General features: G+C 39.3%; 1 protein-coding gene across 17 annotated transcripts in view; it reads right to left on the reverse strand.

Moving 5' to 3' along the window:
* Nucleotides 1–18,631, reverse strand: part of TAB3 (TGF-beta activated kinase 1 (MAP3K7) binding protein 3) — a 60,117-nt gene extending 41,486 nt beyond the window's left edge. For 11 of the 17 annotated variants that reach the window (XR_001909222.4, XR_013531364.1, XR_013531366.1 and 8 more), the window contains exons 1-2: nt 18,441–18,631; nt 809–906 (exon numbers count right to left, since the gene is read on the reverse strand). The gene's annotated coding sequence lies outside the window, so the exon portion shown is untranslated. The remainder of the gene's footprint in view (nt 1–808; nt 907–18,440) is intronic. The other 6 variants (XR_013531367.1, XR_013531365.1, XM_035287699.3 and 3 more) reach the window with 1 other exon arrangement.
* Nucleotides 18,632–22,799: the final 4,168 nt, after the last annotated feature.

A 22,799-nucleotide genomic window follows, 5' to 3' on the forward strand; every position in this document is an offset into this window, starting at 1 on the left:
TAGGTGTCAAAACATCTTGCCTAAGGATTTAATTCACAGTACATACTCATGTGTGTTATTATACTAGGAAACGGATGTTATAAAAAGTGGGAACATTTTCCATAACGTGGAAAGATAAAACTATCTAGAACTCAACGGCTGAAACTGTTATGTAGTCTTTCCTGATAGAGATCTACCAATGGCTCAAAGCAAGAATTACGGTTACAAGACCACTAAAAATATTATACCCTTTTCTGTTTATAATACTGTATTTACCATCTGCTCAATTCAATTATGCAACATGGATTTGAGAATAAGAAAAATTACAAAAACTAGGAAGTTGGGAAGATTTGTACATCCCACATATCTAGTTATTCCTTGGGGTAGATCTTTCAATCTCCCCTAGCTCCAATGCTGGGGATCCAGCACCTGAGTGGGATTAGCCTCTTTTATTCAAAATAAACTGCTAAATTACCCTTCTATTTTCAGGTAAGGTTTCTAATAGCAAATGAATTGTCCAAAGAACTTGGACAATTGTTAACTCCCACTAGTAGCAGTAGTAGCAGTAGTAGCAGTAACAGTAGCAGTAGCAGTAGCAGCAGTAGTAGTAGTACTAATAGTACCAGTAGGAGCAATAGCAGTAGCAGCTGCTGCTCCTTAGGGTCCTGATTTAGGGCCTAAAGCCAAACGCATGAAATCACCTGGACATCTTTTATTTCATCATCCTTGCTCTTAAATGCACAAAGGACACAGAATATAAATGGAGGGAGGGTGTAAACATGTTAACACTAATATATATTCATTTTCAAAAAAGGAATATGCTCCTTACCTCCAATTTTTCAATTGGTGAAAATTCAACTAAGATAACTCATCCAGTTTGACACACATCAATTCACGGTCAAAAACTTGAAGGCTGAAGATAGTGTCCTAAAAAATAAAAGGCTAATGAGGTAAGATTCAAACTGTGAAAGGTTTAAATATGACAGTGTGAGCAAGTGATATAGTATATGAATAAAAGGTCATGAAAAAGCAGGAAGCCATTTTACTACATGAAATTTCAGTGAATGAAATTTATGTTTAATTGATATACAAGAGAAAGTTTTCCTGACTGCCTGAGCCACACTGCTCCTCTCTCATCACCTCTAGTGCCTAAGGCTGAGCTTTATAACAGCAGAGGAGACGAACAAAGCTTTCCTGAGATTTCAGCTTCAGAGAAAGCTAGCAAGAGGAGCTTTAGCTGCATCCATGGAAAACCATTAGGAGTTCCTGCAGCTTCCCAAGATGTACTAGTCATTAAAATTTAATGAATTTGATTGCAAAACTGTGTTGAGGCCCTTTTAGGGCCATAGGTCTTTAAAATTTAAAGGACTCCGTGGTGAGTCTGATTTAGTCTCTGGTAGAGGAATTTTTAAAATTCCCCCACCCCAAGCAAGCACCACACCAGCACTGCAAGTCCACAACAATGAAGAGAGTAAATAATCTTTTCTTCTGTTGTTATTTTCTCCCCTGCTACCCTACTTTTTCCTCAATAGGATTAGAACTGCTCACTCAGGATTGGAAGATGTTCCCCATGACCCAACCCACAAAAATCACTAATCTAACATTCAGGAATAGCTTTAAGTTCTTGAAGAAGAAAGAAAATCACTTTATCATAAGCCTTAGTAAAATAATAAGAGTTTTAGTTAAAGAAGAAAGCAGTCTTTGGTTACCCAATTGGGGATTTTAACAACTCAATAAATGACTACATATTTTAGGTTAACCAAATAGCTCTTGTGAATGAGAAAACAGTTCATTCATATAGAAATATTTCAGCTAATAATAGCAGAAGTGACCATATTAGAACAATCACAATTTTGCAACCTTTAATTACATAACTAGTTCATGTAATCAATGGATGGTAAAAGCGTTAGGTGAAAGGTTGGGCTTCACAAAGGGATCAAGCTGTCACCACTTGAACCCTCTGATGAATCTTCACAACGCTTAAGGTGAAATGACCAGACAATATGTGCCTCCAGATGTGGTGTAGTATGAAGTGACCACAAGCACTCTTACACACCCCTCCAAAAAAATATATTCTGAACCTAATTAAGCATACAGATCTAATTTCCAGTCCATATGAAATACAGAGGATAAAGAAACAAGTTAAACAATACCTCACCAGAATGGGCTATTCTGAGCATGAAAAAAACGCAGACAGGACTGTTATAAATTATAAGAGAATTAAGAGATTTAAGGGGATAACCAAATACAATGAGCAGATCCTGTTGCAAACAAACCAATTATCCAAAAAAAAAAAAAAAAAGAATATTTTTAGACAATTAGGGAAACCTGAGGATGGACTAAGTACAAGTGACCCTTCAACAGCACAGGTTTGAATTATGTTGGGTCTACTAATATGTGGATTTTTTTCAATTAAAAAAAAGTTACATCAAGTGTTCCTGCCTCTCCTTCTACCTCTTCCCCTTTTTCTGCCTCTGCCATGCCTGAGACAGCAAGACTAATCCCTCCTCTTCCTCCTCCTCAGCTTCCTCAATGTGAAGATGACAACGATGAAGACCTTTATGATGATCCACTTTCACTTAATGAGTAGTAAATACATTTTTCTTTGATTTTAACATTTTCTTTTTTCTAGCTTACTTTATTAGAAGAATACAGTAGTTAATATATGTAACATACAAAATATGTGTTAATTGGTTATATTACTGATAAGGCTTCTGGTCAACAGTAGGCTATTAGTAATTAAGTTTTCAGGGAGTCAAAAGTTGCACATGGGCTGGGCACAGTAGCTCCCACCTGTAATCCCAGCACTCTGGGGGGGCAAGGCAGGAGGATCCCTTGATCCTAGGAGTTCAAGACTAGCCTGGGCAACGTGGGGAGACCCTATCTCCACAAAACAATATAAAAAAGTAGTCAGGTGTGGTGGTGCATGCTCATGGTCCCAGCTACTCAGGAGGCTGAGGTGGAAGGATCACTTGAGCCCAGGGGACTGAGGCTGCAGTAGGCCATGATCATGCCACTGCACTCCAGCCTGGGGGACAGAGTGAAACCCTGTCTCCAAATAAAAAAACAAAAAACAAACAAACAAAAAAGAGTCACGTGGATTTTTGACTCTGCAGGCAGTCAGCACTCTTTGGCTTTGTTCATGGGTCAACTGTACTGTATATGCTATTAAAAATTGTTTTCTTGTTGTTGTTGAGATGGAGTCTCGCTCTATTGCCAAGCTGGAGTGTAGTGGCATGATCTTGGCTCACTGCAACCTCTGCCTCCCAGGTTCAAGCAATTCTTCTGCTTCAGCCTCAAGAGTAGCTGGGACTACAGGCAGGCGCTATCACGCCCAGCTAATTTTTTTTTTTTTTTGTATTTTTAGTACAGATGGGGTTTCACCATATTAGCTAGGCTAGCCTTGAACTCCTGACCTCATGATCTGCCTGCCTCAGCCTCCCAAAAGTGCTGGGATTACAGACGTGAGCCACCGTGCCCAGCCAAGAATTCTTACTAGGAGTGATGTATAAGATAATAACATTGTAGCTATGTAAGAAAATGTGTTGTTTTAGAGATGTTAAATTATTGAGGAGTGAAATTATGTCTTGGCTATGCTTTAAATTCTTGGAAAAAAGAGGGGTAAGGAGAGGAAACTAGTATGGCAAAACATACACAACTGTAGCATCAGAAGTTCATTGAACTTTTCATTTGCGTACATTTAGACATGTTCATATAAAATGTTCAAATGTCAAGTACCTATAAATAAACAAGGGCATTTGACACAGGCCTAATGCAAGACAATTGTTCAAGGCTATCATTACAAGTGAGTAGCAAGGATGTTGCTGGATGCTGAAAACAATGATTTGAAAATGAGATATGAGGGGCATTCAGAAGCAGAATCACTACTAAAAGTATAGGAGCATTGACTCTGTTGCTAGGAAAGAAGTACAAGGCAGATAAGCTTTCTGTCCTTCTTAAGATTCAGAAGGATAAGGTAAACAGATAAGAAAGACTGGCTAAGATTTCATCAAGAGTGACCAGAGAAGCAACAAAGGAAGCCCTGAGTGCTAAGAAAGATGGCAAATGAACTGGAAAGCAAAGACGCATTTCTTTTAGAACTGAAAAAATTGAGGCATGTCAGAGGGAAAGGGACAGTACGTGAAGAGATGAGAAAGGACCAGTGCACAGCAAGCTTTCTAACAGGGCAGAGAGGTTAGCAAATTCCAGAGTTGGTGGTACCATGTTCTAGAAATAGGGTGGAAGGCGGTAAGGATGGGATATGGAGTAATCTCCCAATTATCTCAATCTTCAGGATATGAGTCATGGGGTCAGGATATTATATGACTTACAGAAAGAAGAAAGCATAACATGATAAAACTGGGAAGTCAGTGAGCATCTGTAAGCAAGAGTTACCTGGCCATTATAGCTGAGACACAATGTTGTAATAGTAACAGACAAAGAACATACGCCATTCACCAGGTGTGGGACTACAGACAAGTTACTTAACCTCTTAGCCCTGTTTCCTAATCCTTTGCTTAATATCACACCTAACTATCACATACTCACCCTGCAAGGCTGCTGTGGGTTATTAATTTACATAGAAGGAAAAAGTTTGTAAAAGCACAATGTTCATTTATTAGGTTGTTTGAGGGTTCTTATTTGGCAGAAATCTAGGAATCTCAGCAGAAGTGCCTTGTTTTTTCTATTTCACAAGGGCAGCTATACATTCTACCTACATATAGATATACTAAGACAGAAGTTGTGATTACAAAAGTGTAAATAGGAAAGTATTCTTTTCCATGAGAGGAAAAAACTTTAGTTGATATTATGCATCCTAATTTCAATAGCAATTAAGAGGGATTTCATATTTTGAGTCACTCCAGACATTGCTGAAATTTAAATACAATAAATCTGCCCGTTGTCAAGATCTAGCAACGGACCAAGGTTGAAGAGACTTGAAATATTGCTGAGTATTTAGGAAACAATTTACTTATATTTACATGCATACAATGTAACCTTTCAATTAAACATGTATATAATTATACATGTGAGTACAGCTATATAAAACAAAGCTTAAAGAGAACTAGAGCCGAGTCTGAAGTCTTAGAGAAAATGAAAGTCTTTGCTATTTCTAAGTAAATCCTGCCCATAAAGAGCCAACAAAACACCTCCCTATCTGCAAATAAGTAATAGGGTTGGTGAAAATATTAGAAATGGCTTTCTTAAAAGTGTCAAAGAGCTAAAATAGAATAACCAAAGGGAAAATCCTCTTCACCCACTTTCAGGTTGGGACCCTGAAAGGTTGCACCTTAGAAATAAGGCTGAACCACAATGAATCGGTCCATACAATGAAGGCTATGTGGCCCTGAGTCATCTGGTTGGCCCAGGAAGGTCTCCAAAGCTGAAATTTGATTAAGCAACTCTGGATTTTCTGGATTCCCTCAAGCAGATGTATATATATACACACACACACACACACACACTCTCTCTCTCTCTCTCTCTCTCTCTCTCTCTCTCTCTCTCTCTCTCTCCACCCTCCCCTTTCTGAAAAACTATCATCCTTGGTCTCAAATGATTTTTCAAATACAATGCTGAGCATCCAATTAAAGACAATCAGGCACATGAGGAGACAAGATAAGTTGACCAGAATACACTCAGAAGGACTCCAAGTACTGGAATTATCAGACATGGATTTCAAATTATGTTCAAGGCTTGCTATATTCAAGGAGATGAAAGCCAAACTTAAAAATCTCAGCAATGACCTAGAAATCATAAGAAGTGACACAGCAGAATTTTGGTGTTTTTGAGACTGGGTCTCGCTCTGTCACCCAGGCTGGAGTGCAGTGGCGTGTTCAAGGCTCACTACACCCTTGACCTCTGGGGCTCACGTTATCTTCCCACCTCAGCTTCCTGGGTAACTAAGACTACAGGCATGCATGAGCATGCCCAGCTAATTTGTGTATTTTTTGTAGAGATGGGGTTTTGCCATGTTACCCGGGCTACACAACAGATTTTTAAAAGAAGCAAAGAATACTGAGAAATGCAAAAATTGAAATTAAGAATTCAATAAACAGGTCTAACAGCCAATAGACACAGTTGAGAGAGTGAACAAAAGATAGGTCGGGCAGGGAGGAGTTAAAAGCTCAGATTGAAGAGAGGGTAAGAAACAGGGAAGATACAGTGATAAGGTCTAATATCCAAGAGTTAATCAGAATCCTGGAAGGAAAAGAGAGAGAATGAGGCAGAGGGAATATTTGAATAAATGTTCCAAAAATGATGAAACATGTCAAATCACATGTGTAACAATCTAATGAATTCCTAGCAGACAAAGGAAAATTTTAAAGCATTCTGATGGCGGGGCCTAAAGGGAAGGGGTGGTGGGGGCAGGGGTGGGGAGATTACTCTCAAAGAAGCAACAGTTAGATTGATAGCTTAATTTTCAACAACAAAAATGGAAGCTAAAAGACTGTGTAACTCCAAGGAGCAAGAAGAAAACAACTGCCAACCTAGTATTCCACTGAGGAGAAAATATCCTTCAAGAAAAAAATTAAGATACAGGCTCAGACAAATAAAAACAGAGTTCATTTCAAGCAAACCCTAAGAATAAAGCAAAAGAAAACTAGAAGGTCACAAATAGAGAAAGAAATGAAGAACCATGAAGTTCAAATAAGCATGTGAAATCTAAAGGAATACTGACTGTATAAAATAATAATAGCTTGTAAGGTTAAAATATACACAGAAAATGAAATTACAGGACAACAATATGCATGGAACAAGGTAGGTAAATGGAACTAAGTTGCTTTAATATTCTTGCTTCAACTAGGAGGAAGGTAGAAGTATCAATTAACACTAGACTTTGATAAATGAAGAAAACATGCTATAAATGCTAGGGTAATCACAAAAAGAATAAAAATGAGTAAGTGATAGCTAAAGTAGTAAAGGAAAAACTGGACATAAAAATAATCAGTCAAATAAAAGAAAAGGACAAGGGGAAAAAGAAATACAGAGCTAATAGAATAAAAATGTGATGCTGTACTTAATCCCAAAATACCAATTATATTAAGTATAAATGAATCAAATGTTCCAAAAAAGAACGATTATCAGATTGGATTAACAAAAAAATCTACAAATATATGTTGCTTTCAAGAGACCCATCTAAAACATAAGAATACAGAAAGGTTAAATGTAAAAGAATAAACAAATATATATCATGCAAACATTAGCTAAAATAAAGATGGTACTGCTATATCAAAGATGTTATTACTGTATTAGTTTCAGACAAAACAGAATCAAAGAAAAACGATCACTAGAGTTAAAGAGTCCCTTCATAGTGATAAAATGCTTAATTCACCAGAACGATATAACGAACAAAATTTGTATGCACTTGATAACATGGACTCAAATTATATATAAAGTTGACAATACTTCTCAAAGAATTAGACATGTATTAGTATCTCAGTGGCAAATTTTAATATATCATTTGGCTGGGTGTGGTGCTTCACACCTGTAATCCAAGCACTTTGGGAGTCCAAGGCAGGTGGATCATTTGAAGTCAGGAGTTCGAGACCAGTCTGGCCAACATGGTAAAACCCTGTCTCTACCAAAAATACAAAAATTATAAAAATTAGCCAGGTGTGGTGGCATGTGCCTGTAGTCCCAGCTACTCGGGAGGCTGATACAGGAGAATCGCATGAATCCGCGAGGCAGACGTTGCAGTGAGCTGAAATCATGCCACTGTACACTCCAGCCTGGGTGACAGGGCGAGATTCCATCTCAAAAAAATATATATATATATATTTCTCTCAGTAGTTAAAAGAATAAGCGCAAAAATGTTAGCAGGGACAGAGATACAACATGATTAGCAAACTTGATCAATGGGCATATATAGAATGATATATCCAGTAACTACAGAATATGTGCTTTTTGAGTCCTTGCATATTTGCAAAAACTGACCACATGCTGAGCCATAAATTAAGTCTCAGGGCATTTTAAAAGACTGAGATCACTCAAACAAAGTTCTCTAAGGAAAATGTATTAAAGCCAGAAACAAAATACAAAAAATACATAGTTAGAAAATTCTCATATTACTAGAAATCATGAAATATACTATTTAAAAGCCCACAGATCAAAAAAGAAATTTAAATTTAAAATATTGTGAAATAATGAGAATGTTACATCTCAAAAATGATGGTATGAAGGTAAAGCAATACTTGAAAATGACATGTATAGTTTTAAATGTGTATGTCAGGAAGGAAATGAGGGTATAATGACCTACCTACCCATCTTAAGAAGTTAGAAAAAGAAGAGCAAAATAATTCCTAAAAGAAGTATAAAAATATAATGAATATAAAAGCAGATATCACAAAATAGAAACACTTGAAGAATACTTTTAGTATCTTTAAAACTGCATCTGTAATTAAGAGCTTTCCCACAAAGAAAACTCTAGGCCTAAATGGCTTCACTGCTAAATTCTATCATTCATTTAAAAAATAAAACCAAACTTAACCTAAACCCTTCCAGAGAATCAAAAATCAGGTATCTTCCTTAACTCATTTTACAAGGTTACTAAAACCTGACAAGGACAGTACAAGAAAAACAAAATTTCAGGCCAATCCCACTCAGGAACAAATATCCAAAATTCCAAAGCAAAATTAGAGGAAAATGTGATATTGATCAGGCTGGGTTTATTTCTGAAATGCAGTTTATTTAGCATTAGGAAATCAATAAATATAATTTGATTTGAGTAACATCCTATGGTTAACAGTAGAAAAAGCATTTGATAAAATTCATTATATATTCATGATGTAAGCTCCTAACAAACAGAATGAAACTTCCTTAATCTGATGATATCTAGAAAAAAATTAAAGTAAACATCATATTTAGTGGAGAAATGTTCAGTTTTCCTTTCAAGAAAGGAAACAAGACAATAGTGCCATTATTACTACTTCTATTCAACATTATAATCGAAATACTAGCCAGTACAGTAAGATAAGAAACAAAAGTATAATATTTTGAAAAAAAAAAGAAACAAGACTATTTGCAGATAAGAATATTGAATACGTAGTAAAAGATTAAATACACACTCTAAAGATATATGACTAAAAGTTTAGCAAAATTGTTAGATACGAGGTCAATATAAAGATACAAACAAAATAATGGCTATAAACATTTATAATATCAAAAAATATAAAATATCTACAAATAAAACTCTCAAAAGCTGTGAACAATCTTCTGGAGAAAATCACAACCATTACTGAAAGAAATTAAAGACCTAAATAAATGGAGTAGTATAACATGTTCATGAATTACAAAACAATAAATATATCAATTCTTCCCAAATTGCTCTCTAGATTCCATGCGATTCCAATCAGAATAGCAACAGGTTTTGTGGGTGTGTGTGGAAAATGACAAGATGATATTAAAATCAAAGAAATATGCAAAGGGCCAAGAATAGCAAAGATGCTTTCGAAGGACAATGTGGAAGAACTTGTTCTACTAGATATTAAGTTCTATGATAAAACTATAATAAACAAGACAATGTGGTCTCAGTACAAGTAGAGACAAACAGACCAAAGGAACAGAAGAGAGAGCACAGAAAGAGAACCACAGATATATGGACATTTGATTCCTGAAAATAGCAGGGAAATGGTGTGCTGGGACAATTAGCTATCATATAGGAAAAAATAGTATTATCCCCTATCTCACAAAATCAATTTCAGGTATATGCTAGATCTATATGTGAAAGACAAAACGATAAATCTTCTAGAAGCTTTGTTTGAAGGTATTCTCTCAGGAGAATACCATGAAATAGGAAAAGCATGTCACACAATGGGAGAAGATATTTACAACTAACAAGGGCTCATTTTCAGCATATAGTAAAAAAAAAAAAAACTCCTACAAATAATCAAGTCAAAAAGACAATGAAGTACATGACACATTTTTGAAGGCATTCTTCCCAAAATAGTTATGAAAGTACTATTTCATAGTTCCAGGTAACCTGTTACCTGGAACATTTAGTTAAAAATACTGACATTCTCCCTGAGATTTAGAGAATATGAAAAGTTTTAACTATATATTAACATTTAAAACATTTTAACTGCTCATATTTCAGTAAACCAGTTCTCCAATTCCTTATCTAATCTAAACTGTTTAAGAAGTAATTATTCTTGAAAAGTCCTGTTGAAGAAATCTTTGCCTACTCCAAGGTCACAAAGACATTCTTCACAAACTGAGATCCACCTACATATCCATCAACAATATAATGATATATAATGATCTATTCATACAGTGGAATAGTATACAGTATGAGAATGAACAGTCTATAACTACATACAATATAAATACATCTCAAATTTACACTGCATAAAAGAAGTCAGAGACAAAAGAGTCCATTTAGATAAAGTACAAAAGTAGGCAAAACTAATTTGTGGTGTCAAAAATTAGGAAAATGTTCGGGGGTCAGGGGAAGGGAGGTAAGGTGGTAAGCGATCAGAAGGGAGCACAAAGGGGAACTTCTAAGTTGCTGGTGATATTCAATTTTTTGATCTGGGTGCTAGCACACAAGTGCACTCGGTGAAAATTCACGGAGTTGTTCACTACTGATAATGTGCACTTTCTGCATAGTAAACTTCAGTAAAAGGTTTTTGGTTGTTTAAGTGTGAAGGAGTAAATTTTTCCAAATTGTTTAGGGAATATGAGAACAAGAAAGTTTCAAATTCACTGCTTCAGGATAAAGCACAACAATCAAGTAACAGAATTTTAAAAAGCAATATACTAATTACCAAAAACATGCAAGAAATGTCAAACCAACTAGTGACTCTCTGACTTACAGTAATATTGGTTTGAAACTATTTGAATGAACCCAACTGATAAACTGACTTATTTCTAGATTTAGTGACGAGTGTTGATTCATAAAGATTTCGGATAGCAACTTGATCTTGTAGGTTTTTGTTAAACAAGAGGGCTTTTAAATCTTAGAAATTAACTAACAACTAGATTTACACAGCTAGTCAAACTCCCTAATTTTACAAATTAAGAAACCAAGGTCCTTTGAAGTTGGGTGATTTGTTCAAGGTCATAAGAAGCTCTGAATACATCTAAACAATTGAAGTTATTTAATTAAGTTCACCTCCTCCCAATTTTCTGTAACTTCTAGGGGATTTCCACCTACCAAGTAAATTTGTTTACTGGCAGTGTCCCTCAATACACACTATAGTCAACTGAAACATTTTATCCAAACATCTCGAAATTAATTTCTTTGCCATCCATGACTAATAGCCAAACGCTATTTCTGTGGCATAAAAGATAAGACTTTCTAAAAGTAAAGTTCATGATGTGCAGCCTAACAGATAAGTTGCTGTTTACACTAAATGATGACTTTGACATCAAACTGAAGGCATGTGTGAAAAGTTAGAATAACAATGGCACCTATTACATATGGTATCCCTGAAAAAAGAAAAACAAAAAAAAAACAAAAAACTCTACTGCTAACACTAATCGAAACCAAGGATTTTCTAAAACTGCATATAAACAAATGTTCTAAATTACTGAAATTATACTAAATATTAATTTATGAAATCAATCACAACTATGATGAGTACTAAAAAATTAAATTCTCCAATTCATTTCAATTAGCTTCTATATCCAAGAATAAGAAGCATGCTTAACACTGTTAATAGGAAGAATGACTTGTCATTTTGAAATTAAATCCATCAAAAATGAATAGTGCATAAAATAACCCATTTAGTCCCATGTAATACAGTTTTAAATTATAAAAATGCTTTAGCCTATACTCTGTCACCACAGTGTTCTTTCCACTATAATAGGACTCTCTCCTTTTATTTCAACCTATAAAGTTCAGGGCCAAGATAAATCCGTGGACTTGTCATCCCTGGAGGAAACACCTAGCCTTTGGGTATGTACAGAAAACTTAAAACAGAAAATGGTTTTATAGCCACAGACATCTATTCACTAAAGAACTGGAGGTCTCCATGATATACATACAAATAATGAAAAATGACTTAACAACTAAGTGCAGGATAGAATCCTGGAACAGAAAAAGGACATTAGTGAGATTCTGGTAAAATCGAGTAAAATCTACAGTTTAGCTAACAATAATGTACCAATGTTAATGTCTTAGTTCAGACGAATGTACCAGGGTTATAGATACTTGGGTGAAGAGTATGTGAGAATTCTGTACAATCTTTGCAAATTCATCGTAAGTTTAAAATCATTCCAAAATAAAAAGCTTATTTAAAAAGAAATGACTTAGCAAAAACTACCAAAAATTGAGAAATTTGTAACTCAATTCTGACTCAATTAAATGCCCACAGTCAATATCTATCTTCAAATGATGATCTCCATCAAAACAAGGCCTAAATGGGGAAATGGGGTGGGTTCACAGAAAGGACTCTTTAAATGCTATTCCTCCAACATTAAAAAACAAAATAAACTCCCCCAAAACCCCTTTAAAAATACTTCAGGGAGGAATGAAAAGTCTGAAACCATTCCTCAACGGAATGGGAAAAGAAGAATCCTATTTAGCGCAAAAGATATGGGCAGCGGACAGTGAAGCAGAAAAAGGTATTCTAGAGATCCTAGGCCAGTAAAGCTTAATAATAAAAAATATATAACATTTCTTATGTACTCACTTATGGGCCAGGTGCTATTTTAAGTGCTACACACATATTAACACATTTGATCCTCTCAAGAACCCCTTAAGGGAGGCATTACTTTTATCTGCATTTTACAGATGGGAAGTTCTGTAAGTAATGGAACAGAGATTTGAAGGTAAGCACTCTGAGTGGACGGTCCATGCTCTTAACCACTATACTATACAGCCTTTTGAGGACCCAAGCCAGAAAAAAGCTCCTGCCTTCTAGAGACCAATCTCCACTACTTACCCTTGGCCTCTACCAGAGAAGACAGTTCTCTTCCCAACGCTTGACAGTCCTTGCTAGGACTGCAAAGAAAGATAACCTTACTGCCTTATCTACAAGATTGTGTTCATAATCTTTCAGTGATTGACACACTCAGTGCATGTTCCTGCTGAGACACTGTTACACATAAAAGTTATTTTCATAATACTATCAGTATTCAAATTCAGATATGTTGGGCTGGCTTGGGAATCTGAACACTATTATGTGACATTTTTTTCTGTGAGAAAATGGTGCTACTTAAAAAAAGTCTTACCAATGGATCATTAGAAATTGAGGCTTCCCCCGTACAGACTCTAGCCTGTAGATAACAATATAACCGAATTTTAATAAAGACATTGCAGTTACTCAAATAATCCAGTTTTACTCAAACATCAAAAAGGCATAGTTCTTTATACCTAACAAAAGGAATTGTGTTACTGAAAAAAAAATAAGTTTAATATTCTATGGATTTCCTGCACTATGGCCAATTGTGTATGTATCCCGCAGTTAACATTCTGCTCTGTCCCTGGCCCTCTCAAATAAGCTCTACATTTAAAAATTACTACCAGGTAAACAAATATATCTTTCATGCCCATACCCCAGAACAGAAGGCATATCATCTCAGAAAGTAGCTGAAGTAATAACAGTAATAGTAGTAATGATGATGATAACATAATAATAATAACTAGCATTATTATTATTAATGTAACAATAAGAATCTTTCTGAGCATTCTCCATTTCTAGGCATGTTTTGAATATGATACATCCTGTGGCTCATTTAATCCTTACATGAGGTAGATACCACAATATCCCCACTTCAAAAATGAGGGAACAGGTCAGAGATTAAGTAATTTACCCAAGAACACAGAGCTAGTTAGTGTCAGATCTGAATATCTGAGCATTTTACCCCAGAGATATTTTTAACCTCTGCACTCTGTGTGTAATTAAATAACTTGGTAAACTCTTAAAATGAACAGAGTGTGCTTACTGAAATTCATTTTTCAAATGAAAGAGTGGTCTGAAAACAAAACAAACAAAAAAAGACCCATCTTGCCTTTTATTAGGAGTATTTTTTTCAACCAAGATAAGACTGAACACATTTACGGAAAACAAATTTAACATGTACTTAGCTTTGTTTTTATCACTTTGAAATCCCTTACTTAATTGTCTGAATATCACAAATGGTGGTAACAGTATGTAACCTCAATACACTAATCCTTTATTTGAAAATCTTGTGGTAAAACAAACACGCTGTCCATGTTTACACTAAATAAACGAGGGTAAAATAACTGTAAGAGGTCCAATACCTTTGAAAAGTTTCAAATCAGCAATAATTTGTGGTGGGAACAAGATATTCCTTTTATGAAAAACCAAAACTATGCTCTTTCAACAAAACTGCAAGATCTGCCTGCTTTAATGATAATGTTAAGCTGAGATGGACTAACTTAAATTTTATTTCAAAACATGTGCCTAAATTTAGAAATTCTTCATTGACAATCTAAAAAGCCTATCAGTTTATCTCCCAGAAGAGCCATCTGATCCACATAAATCTAATTCCGGACAGCTAAAGGTATACTATTAATACCTACCATTTCAGTGAATAGTTAACAAAAAGCAGGCAACCCTCAACAATTTCTGGAGTACAAGCTGATATTTAAAATCATCTCTTTAAAACTCAGAACTTGCCTTTCCATGCGACAATGATCAATATGCTCAGTTTCCAAGCCCGTTCACAAAAGCCTAAATGTCCAAAAGGTTACAGAAGTATAACGAAACACAGAACCTGTGTGGGCAATGTTTCTACAGGAAAATCAATTTAGCATTCCAACTTAGGATAACAGCAACTACTCCTGACCCATTTAGCCGTGGAGGTAGAAAAAGGAGATCTTCCCTCCCATGCCTGGAAGTCTGAGCTTCCCTAGGACCAAAGACCTCTTTCACTATGATGGCACAGAAGGAGGAATAGCATGAAGGAGGGCAAAAAGGCAGGGCTGGGGTGGGAGGAGATCCAGGGAACAGGAAGGCAAGACCAACTGAAAAAGAAGGATGGAGGAGGGGATGGCAGCTGAAAGGAGTGAGGAAACAGTGTGAAGGTCAGGGACCGCTGAAGAGGATGAATGTACAGTGCCTGTTCCTGCAGCATGTGGCCTTTTACCAACTTTCCTCCTTGGTGAGGAGAGGGAAGAAGAGGAGAGACCCACTGGAGGGTCTTGACAGTGCCTCCCTCACTCTGGCTATTCTCATTGTCCTTTTCAAGAAAGAATAGGGTGGGTTAAGAGGTCTTATCCACATCCCTCTGGACCTCCTACAGCACAGGAATGTGGAGAAGGGACCTGGAGGAGTTTTGATATCTTCCTTGTTAGCATCCACTCTATGGAAGACTTCAGGTCAGCAGAAAACTAAGGGTGCCAGGTAAATGGCAGGAACAGCATCAGAAAGAGAGAATGGGAAATAGAGAAATTTGAAGCAGGGAGGCAACCAGGATGGTAGAGTTGGACAAACGGAATTGTCCATGAATTAATGTTCTTATTTAGAATTAATTCAGTTTGATAGTTCCAAATATTTCATCAGGTCCATTTCACGTTTAGAGAAATGAATATTTGTGGCCATGATAATAATTTGAGGTTTATTATATAGAAGGTATGAAAATAAACTTCTAAGTACATATGAGGCAATGTTCTGGTGTTTATATGGTGGCAATATAAATCATTTCAAAAAGGCTTTATTTATTTGGTAAGCATTTAGCTACATTATCATTTGTTGATTTTTTCACCCTAATAAATAGCCCAAATACCATGAGTAATTACTTTCACAAGTAAGGAAGTATGCTTTATTTAACTCTTTCTTGGGAGTATAACTATATTAAAAAACTTATTCAGACAAAAGATTGCCTGTCAAAATGCCAAGCAATTATTTAAAACAGTCTCTAAATCCACATAATACACATACATGCTGATGTGTACTGAGGAACGCAAGACTTCTTTTCTGTTTCCATGAAGATAGGACTACTTAACTGAAGGCCCCCAAACAATGTACTTCTTTTTTTTAACAACGTACTTTTTAAAAGATGAAGCAGCAAATCGCAAATTTTATAACTTTTCTAGAATTTTCAGCCAGAGATAATTAACTAGACAGCTAAACCTGACCTAATGACTTGATGGAGGCTGAGTACCAGACATTTAGTATCTTTTTCTCTTTTTTTTCTGATTTCTGTGGCTATTCTTTTGTGGAGCCCTCTCTTGAGCAGAGATAAGGGCCAGGGTGGCAGGCTATGCAGCACATTAAGATGCAACCACAGAGACCAATGGGACATAAAAGTGACCACTGGCAAGGTGTTCCTGCTGTTTCACCAACACCTCAGACACTGCCTGGGAACCTTTTAAGGTCTTTCATTCCTTGCCCCATAGGAGATTATGTCGGATCCCAGAAGAGCTGCTGTCTTTTCTGGAAATCATGAACAGGGTCCAAAACCTTTGTATCAAATTAGTAAGAAGAAAAACAGGGTCAGCTGTTAAGTACTCCACTTGCTGGAGAAGGCAGGGGTGTGTATGTGTATCTCCAAACTCTGATAAAGCAAATCCAAACCCCTATAGATAGCTGCCATCTTAACAATATACTTTGAAATACTACTCAGGACCAGGATAAACAAAATATTTGTTCTCTGAAGTATCTTTGGCATAATGAAACAGGCGGCAAAATTACTGAAAATACCTGCGTTTCCGAGAGGTCACTACCAGCTATTAGGAATCTTTATAGGTCAGCAGACTTCTAGCTCAAAAGTTACCTCTGGCTAGAAAAAGGACACATCGGAAAAGAAAAAAAAATACGTTGAGATTATCTGGAGCCAAGGACACTGAAAGCTTTCAAGATTACCAACAGAACTGAAAGGTTTCTTTGAAACACAAGTTTCCATTTTCATAAAATTTTTATCAGTCAGCACAAAATCTTATGCAGAGTATGGTGAAAGAACACATGCTCTACAATCAGACCTACATGAGTTTAAGTTCCAGCTCTGCAATTTACCAGCTATATAATCTCCTCAGGGAAGTCACCAAAGAATACTGGAGGCTAGTGTTGTTATCTGTGCAATAGGGCTATTAGCACAGGGTAGCTATGAGGATCTCCAGTGCCTGAATATAATCGATGTTAGCTCTGTTTGCTCCAACAAACTGTACACAATGTGGTATCTATAATTGAGGAGAAGACTCCATCAAATAAACATATGGAAGAAAATTCAGGGTGATTGAATATAGATTGTTCTTTCAGATGTGAAGATGAAAATCACATACTCAATATTTGCCGTCACTGAAGTCTAACTTTCCCTTGATTAAGCCAGTTGTAAGCAAATGGGGGCGGGGGCTGTCCCTAAAGTTGCAAAGATTCATATCATACACACTGACTAAGAAGCATGTATACGTATGTGCCTACATTCTTCCGGTGTTCATAAAAAGACACCATTACAAAACTTACCATGGGTGATGAGGCCCTTTATAATTTAGCACTGTGCAAAATTAAACTCTCATCTCCAAAAACCCTTTCTTTCTTCTCACACATGTTCTTGTATACTATTGTAAATCATTGCTAAAGCAAAGAAAAAAGTGAATTCTCTTATCCTTCCAAAATGAAAAAGTGTGCAAAGGAAGCTCAGTTTGTCAAACTGTTCCCTTTCCTCATTCATTCTTGTTCTTTTAGAAACGAGAAGTAAATATACTGTATGCCAAAATCACTGCCTGATTGACAAACGTCACTGAAGAGCACATCAAACTGACAAGTCTGGTCTGAACCAAAGGTGGCAAGTTTCCTTAAAGAATTTAAGTTTTTCATTTCAATAGAAACAGAATGCTTTACATTTTAACACATTAACAGAACAATCTTTGGATTTTTTATGCAGCTTACTTTATGCCTCCTTGTCCCTCACCCTTCAAATCCTGTTTTTACGCACTTTATGAGCTGGCACACGGTAGTAAGCTACAGAACTCCAACTGGGAATAACTCTAATCTGTTGTTGGACCTCAGAGGACTGCTTGTGGATCTTTAGAGGAAAGCAGACAACGTTTTCTCCTTACTCAACACCTACCAACAGTCATCTGTACACCTCTTCAACAATGATTACTATACTGCTACTAACGTTCACATCTTTCAACACCCTCAACGGCCCCCACGCTGGTGCTGCTAGTCCTCATCCTCAAACACATTCCTGGGGCTTAAAGTCTGTCCACTGAGGCTCACTCTCCGCAATGCCTAGGGTCCAGCGAGGAAGGGCATCGTCCCCTCCGTTTGGGGGACCAAGGCCAATCAAGTCGCCAGCCCATCCCAGCCACTCCCTCTCCCTCGGCCTCCCGGGGCGTCTGGGGCGGGCGCGGACTCGCCAGGCCCAGCGCAAACCTCCGGCAGCCCCGCAGTTCCTGGTGTCAGCCACAGTCCCGGGCCGAGCTGAGTCCCTGGGACACCCGCAGTTGCTCACACGCCCACCGTCTCAGGTGCAGGGTCACTGGGACGATCCCGGGGGCGCCCCCGACGTCCCAGCTTGGGCAGGTGCCGGGCCTCCCCGTGGACACTCACCAGACGGCCGCCGCTCTCTGGCGTCGTCGCCTCGCTCTCACGCCAGTCGCCTGCTCCCGCGGGGGGTCTGGGCTGGCGCCGCTTCCCCGCCCGACCCCCCTGGGTGAGCGCCGCTCGGGGCCGGGATCTGGTGTGAGCCGCCGCCGCCGGCCCCTCTTTCCTCCCTCCTCCCTCAGTGCGTCCCTCCCACTGAGGCCCGCCTCGTATTTCCTGGATCCGGTCTGAGATAGAGTTTGGCAAGCAAGCTCTGGCTTCAGGGCTTCCGTCGGGCGTCGTCTCTCGCCAGGCACAAAGATGGCGCCGCCGGGGACTGCCAAGGGCAATCTCGCGAGGCTTCCCCCACAGGAACAAGAGGGTGGGGGCCCAAAGGAAAGGTGATAAATTAGGGAAGCCTGAGAAACCACTCCCCATATCTAAAATGGGCAGTACCAGTTACCGGGGAAGTTACTGCGCCTGTGCGCGCGGGCAATCACGCATGCCCGGAACGGCCCCCATAGTAGAACCTAGTTCTCCAGGTTTTACCTGTTTCCACTAGTTGCGCGGGGTGGGGTAACCGGGAATGAAACCCGGTAAACGGCTTGGCAGGACCAGGCGCCAAGTGAGAGGCGTCCCTTAAGGCTTGGTCATCCCTCAGGAGCCCTAATGGCCAACACACTTTCGCGTCCCGGGGAGTTTTCCAATCCTTTGCTTGTTCGTATGGGTCCTGTCACCGAGTATTCTTTGCAGAGCCTCAGCTGCACCTTCTCCATCCTGCTGTGGGTTCACGTTATTGATCAAGAGCTTCTTGCTGTGTGCTTGCAGATGGGCTCACAGCTGGCAGCCACAGTCCTCCTGTTTTCCATATCACCATCTAACTTTCTCTTTCATTTTTGGTGCTACCTGGGCCATCTGATACTAATGATTTTTTTTCCTATTTTATTTTTTCTTGCTCATTCATTCAAACGTGTGCTGTTCAGTTTCCTATGTGCCAACTACTGAGAAAACAGGTATGCTGTGACCTCAGGGAGCTATTGGCCTTGGATGGAGATGGATGAGAGAAAACAATGATGACACCTTACAACAGTAAGTTCTATGACAGAAATGAGTACAGAGAGGAGTGACAGATATGGGGGGAGGATATCATAAAATACATCAAAGAGGAAATTCCTTTTTTTCTTTTTCTTTTTTGAGACCGAGTCTCACTTTGTTGCCTAAGCTGGAGTGCAGTGGCGTGATCACGGCTCACTGCAACCTCTGCCTCCCAACAGGTTCAAACGATTCTCCTGCCTCAACCTCCCGAGTAGATGGGACTACAGGTGTACGCTACCACGCCCAGCTAATTATTGTAGTTTTGGCAGAGACAGAGTTTCATCATGTTGGACAGGCTGGTCTCGAACTCCCGACCTCAGGTTATCTGCCTGCCTCGACCTCGCAAAGTGCTGAGATTACAGGTGGTGAGCCACCATGTCCAGCCAAAGAGGAAATTCTTGAGAGATGTCTGATAGGCATATGATTTAGTCCAGTGAATCACTCACTGCATATCAGGAAACCAGCCACCCCAGTTATTTCAACCAAGAGAATTTAACATCAAGAATTTATTATTAGGCAACTGATAAGGTCAGAGAGAACTCTTAATGTATCACGGAGGTAGCAACTGCAGGAAGCACTTTGATGTACTATGCCTAGGGCTAGAAGGCGGAAGGGAAGAGGTTGGGATTATTACAATTTGGATGTTTAGAGGAGTTGCCTTGTGGAGGTAAAACTCAGACCTCTGAGAAAGGAGCAGCATTCACTGGTGCGCGTGTCTCTGAGTGGGGCTCAAGACGTTGCCTCTGCAAGCGTAGGGAAACTGCAAACGATCCAACTGCTGCCATGGGAAGGAAGTTCCACCTTCCCTCTGGGAGCCTCCAATCTCCCTCGAGCCTGGGGATGAGAATGTGACACCTGGACTAGAGCTGAACTTGACCCACATCCTGAAGCAGAGTAGCTCCAGTGTCAAGAGCCACTTATTTTGGAAGCTGGATGTGGTCAGAAAGGGGGTCATTCACTCCGATCACACACCCCACATAGTGGGGACCATCATGCTGAAACATTTGTAGAAAACCTGCTTCAAGTTCAGGGTTTCAGACCAAGCACAGCAGTCCCTACCAACTCACAAACCCATGAGTGAGAAACAAATGCTTAATGTAATATGGTACTGACACTTTTGCTTACTATGTGGCAAAAGTGGACTAATATGGAAGCTCTATTCCACAGAGTGAGCCACGGTGTCGTCTCCCTATGTCTTCTTGCTCCACCATTCCTAGACCGTTGTCCTAGACTACATGGTACAGAATGACAGCACCACATCACATTTCCGTCATCAAGGGGGTGAAAGCCTTTAAGGGCATGACCCAGAAGTTGTTACCATCGCTTATGTTCACAACCCATTGGCCAGAACTTAATCACATTACTGCATCTACCTGAAAGGGAGACTGCGAACTATGCTCTAAGCAGTCCTGTATCTAGCTAAACATTCTATGACTTTGAAAAAGACATTGAGGGGACAACCAGAAGCCCCATAAAATAATCAAAACTCAGACCTTATTTGAAGTTATATCTCGTCCTCTCTCCCAGTTCGATCCTGCCACCAGTGAGGAGCATGGAGTCAAGGAAGCAGGTGTAATTGTTCCATTTTTGCCCCCTAGGCTTCTACTTCTTCGACCCCATCTTGCTAACCATAGCTATATCACCTCCAGGGGTGAAGAGGATAGAAATGGAGATGGCAAGGCGTTGCTTTACTGATTCTTTCATAAGATAGCTTTGTCCTCTCTGGACATGCCAAATGCTGAAAATTGGCTCTTTGTTGATTTCTTCTTTGAGTTCTTAGGCTCCCACAGGGAAGATACAGGAGTACCTCTCAGGACATAAATGAAGCTCTTTCCTCCATCTAGTCTCTCTCTCCTCAGCCCTTTGTCTCTCTTACTTTTCAAAAAGTGAGTCCTCTCTTGGTTGTTAATGCCTTCCACGTGACTGGCATCCGAATGCTTGCTCTCATAGGGTGAGCGTGATTGTTCAGGACCCTCTTCACTGCACACTTCTTTTTTTTTATTGCATTTTAGGTTTTGGGGTACATGTGAAGAACATGCAAGATAGTTGCATAGGTACACTCGTGGCAGTGTGATTTGCTGCCTTCCTCCCCTTCACCTATATCTGGCATTTCTCCCCATGCTCTCTCCCCAACTCCCCACCCCTCGCTGTCCCTCCCCTATTCCCCGCAACAGACCCCAGTGTGTAGTGCTCCCCTCCCTGTGTCCATGTGTTCTCGTTGTTCAACATCCACCTATGAGTGAGAACATGCGGTGTTTCATTTTCTGTTCTTGTGTCAGTTTTCTGAGAATGATGGTCTCCAGGTTCATCCATGTCCCTGCAGAGGACACGAACTCATTGTTTTTGATGTCTGCATAATATTCCATGGTGTATATGTGCCACATTTTCCCTGTCTAGTCTATCATCAATGGGCATTTGGGTTGATTCCAGGTTTTTGCTATTGTAAACAGTGCGGCAATGAACATTTGTGCACTGCACACTTCTTCTTTTTTTTTTGAGATGGAGTTTCACTCTTGTTACCCAGGCTGGAGTGCAATGGCGCGATCTCAGCTCACCGCAACCTCCGCCTCCTGGGTTCAAGCAATTCTCCTGCCTCAGCCTCCTGAGTAGCTGGGATTACAGGCATGCGCCACCATGCCCGGCTAATATTTTTTGTATTTTTAGTAGAGACGGGGTTTCACCATGTTGACCAGGATGGTCTCGATCTCTTGACCTCATGATCCACCCGCCTCGGCTTCCCAGAGTGCTGGGATTACAGGCGTGAGCCACCGCGCCCGGCCGCACACTTCTTAAATATGGACTCAATCCTTTTAAACTTCCCCTCAACCCCTGTCTCTTGTGGAATACCCACAGTTTCTTACTGCCAGTATCACTTTGCCAACTGGCAAGCTCTTTGGCAGGCACAAGCAAATGGCTCAAGCTATTTTGCCTTCTGAGACACTCACCTGATCCATGAGAAGTTCACATGTCCTTGCCATGCTGAACAGACATGCTGCCTTGTCATTGCTGCTCCAGTAAGTTTCCTGCCTTCGGATTTCTGACAGGAGGCAGTGACAGTGTCTATACTGACATAGGTCTCCAAACTCCAGGGATACATAGCAGGCTCTCCCTAAAACTTTCTCTCCAGGTTGGACCTACAGATAACTTCAGTTCAGTAACCAAAAATCTGGAGGGTGATATGTCTTAAAGATATCCTTTATCGGCTCTCAGAGGCCACCTCACTCTCACTTTTCTCTTTGGCTTCCCCTTTTTCAATGGGAGAGAAAATCTACAACACCCCCTCAAAGGTGA

Source organism: Callithrix jacchus, chromosome X (assembly GCF_049354715.1).
Source record: "Callithrix jacchus isolate 240 chromosome X, calJac240_pri, whole genome shotgun sequence".
Lineage (NCBI taxonomy): Eukaryota > Metazoa > Chordata > Mammalia > Primates > Cebidae > Callithrix > Callithrix jacchus.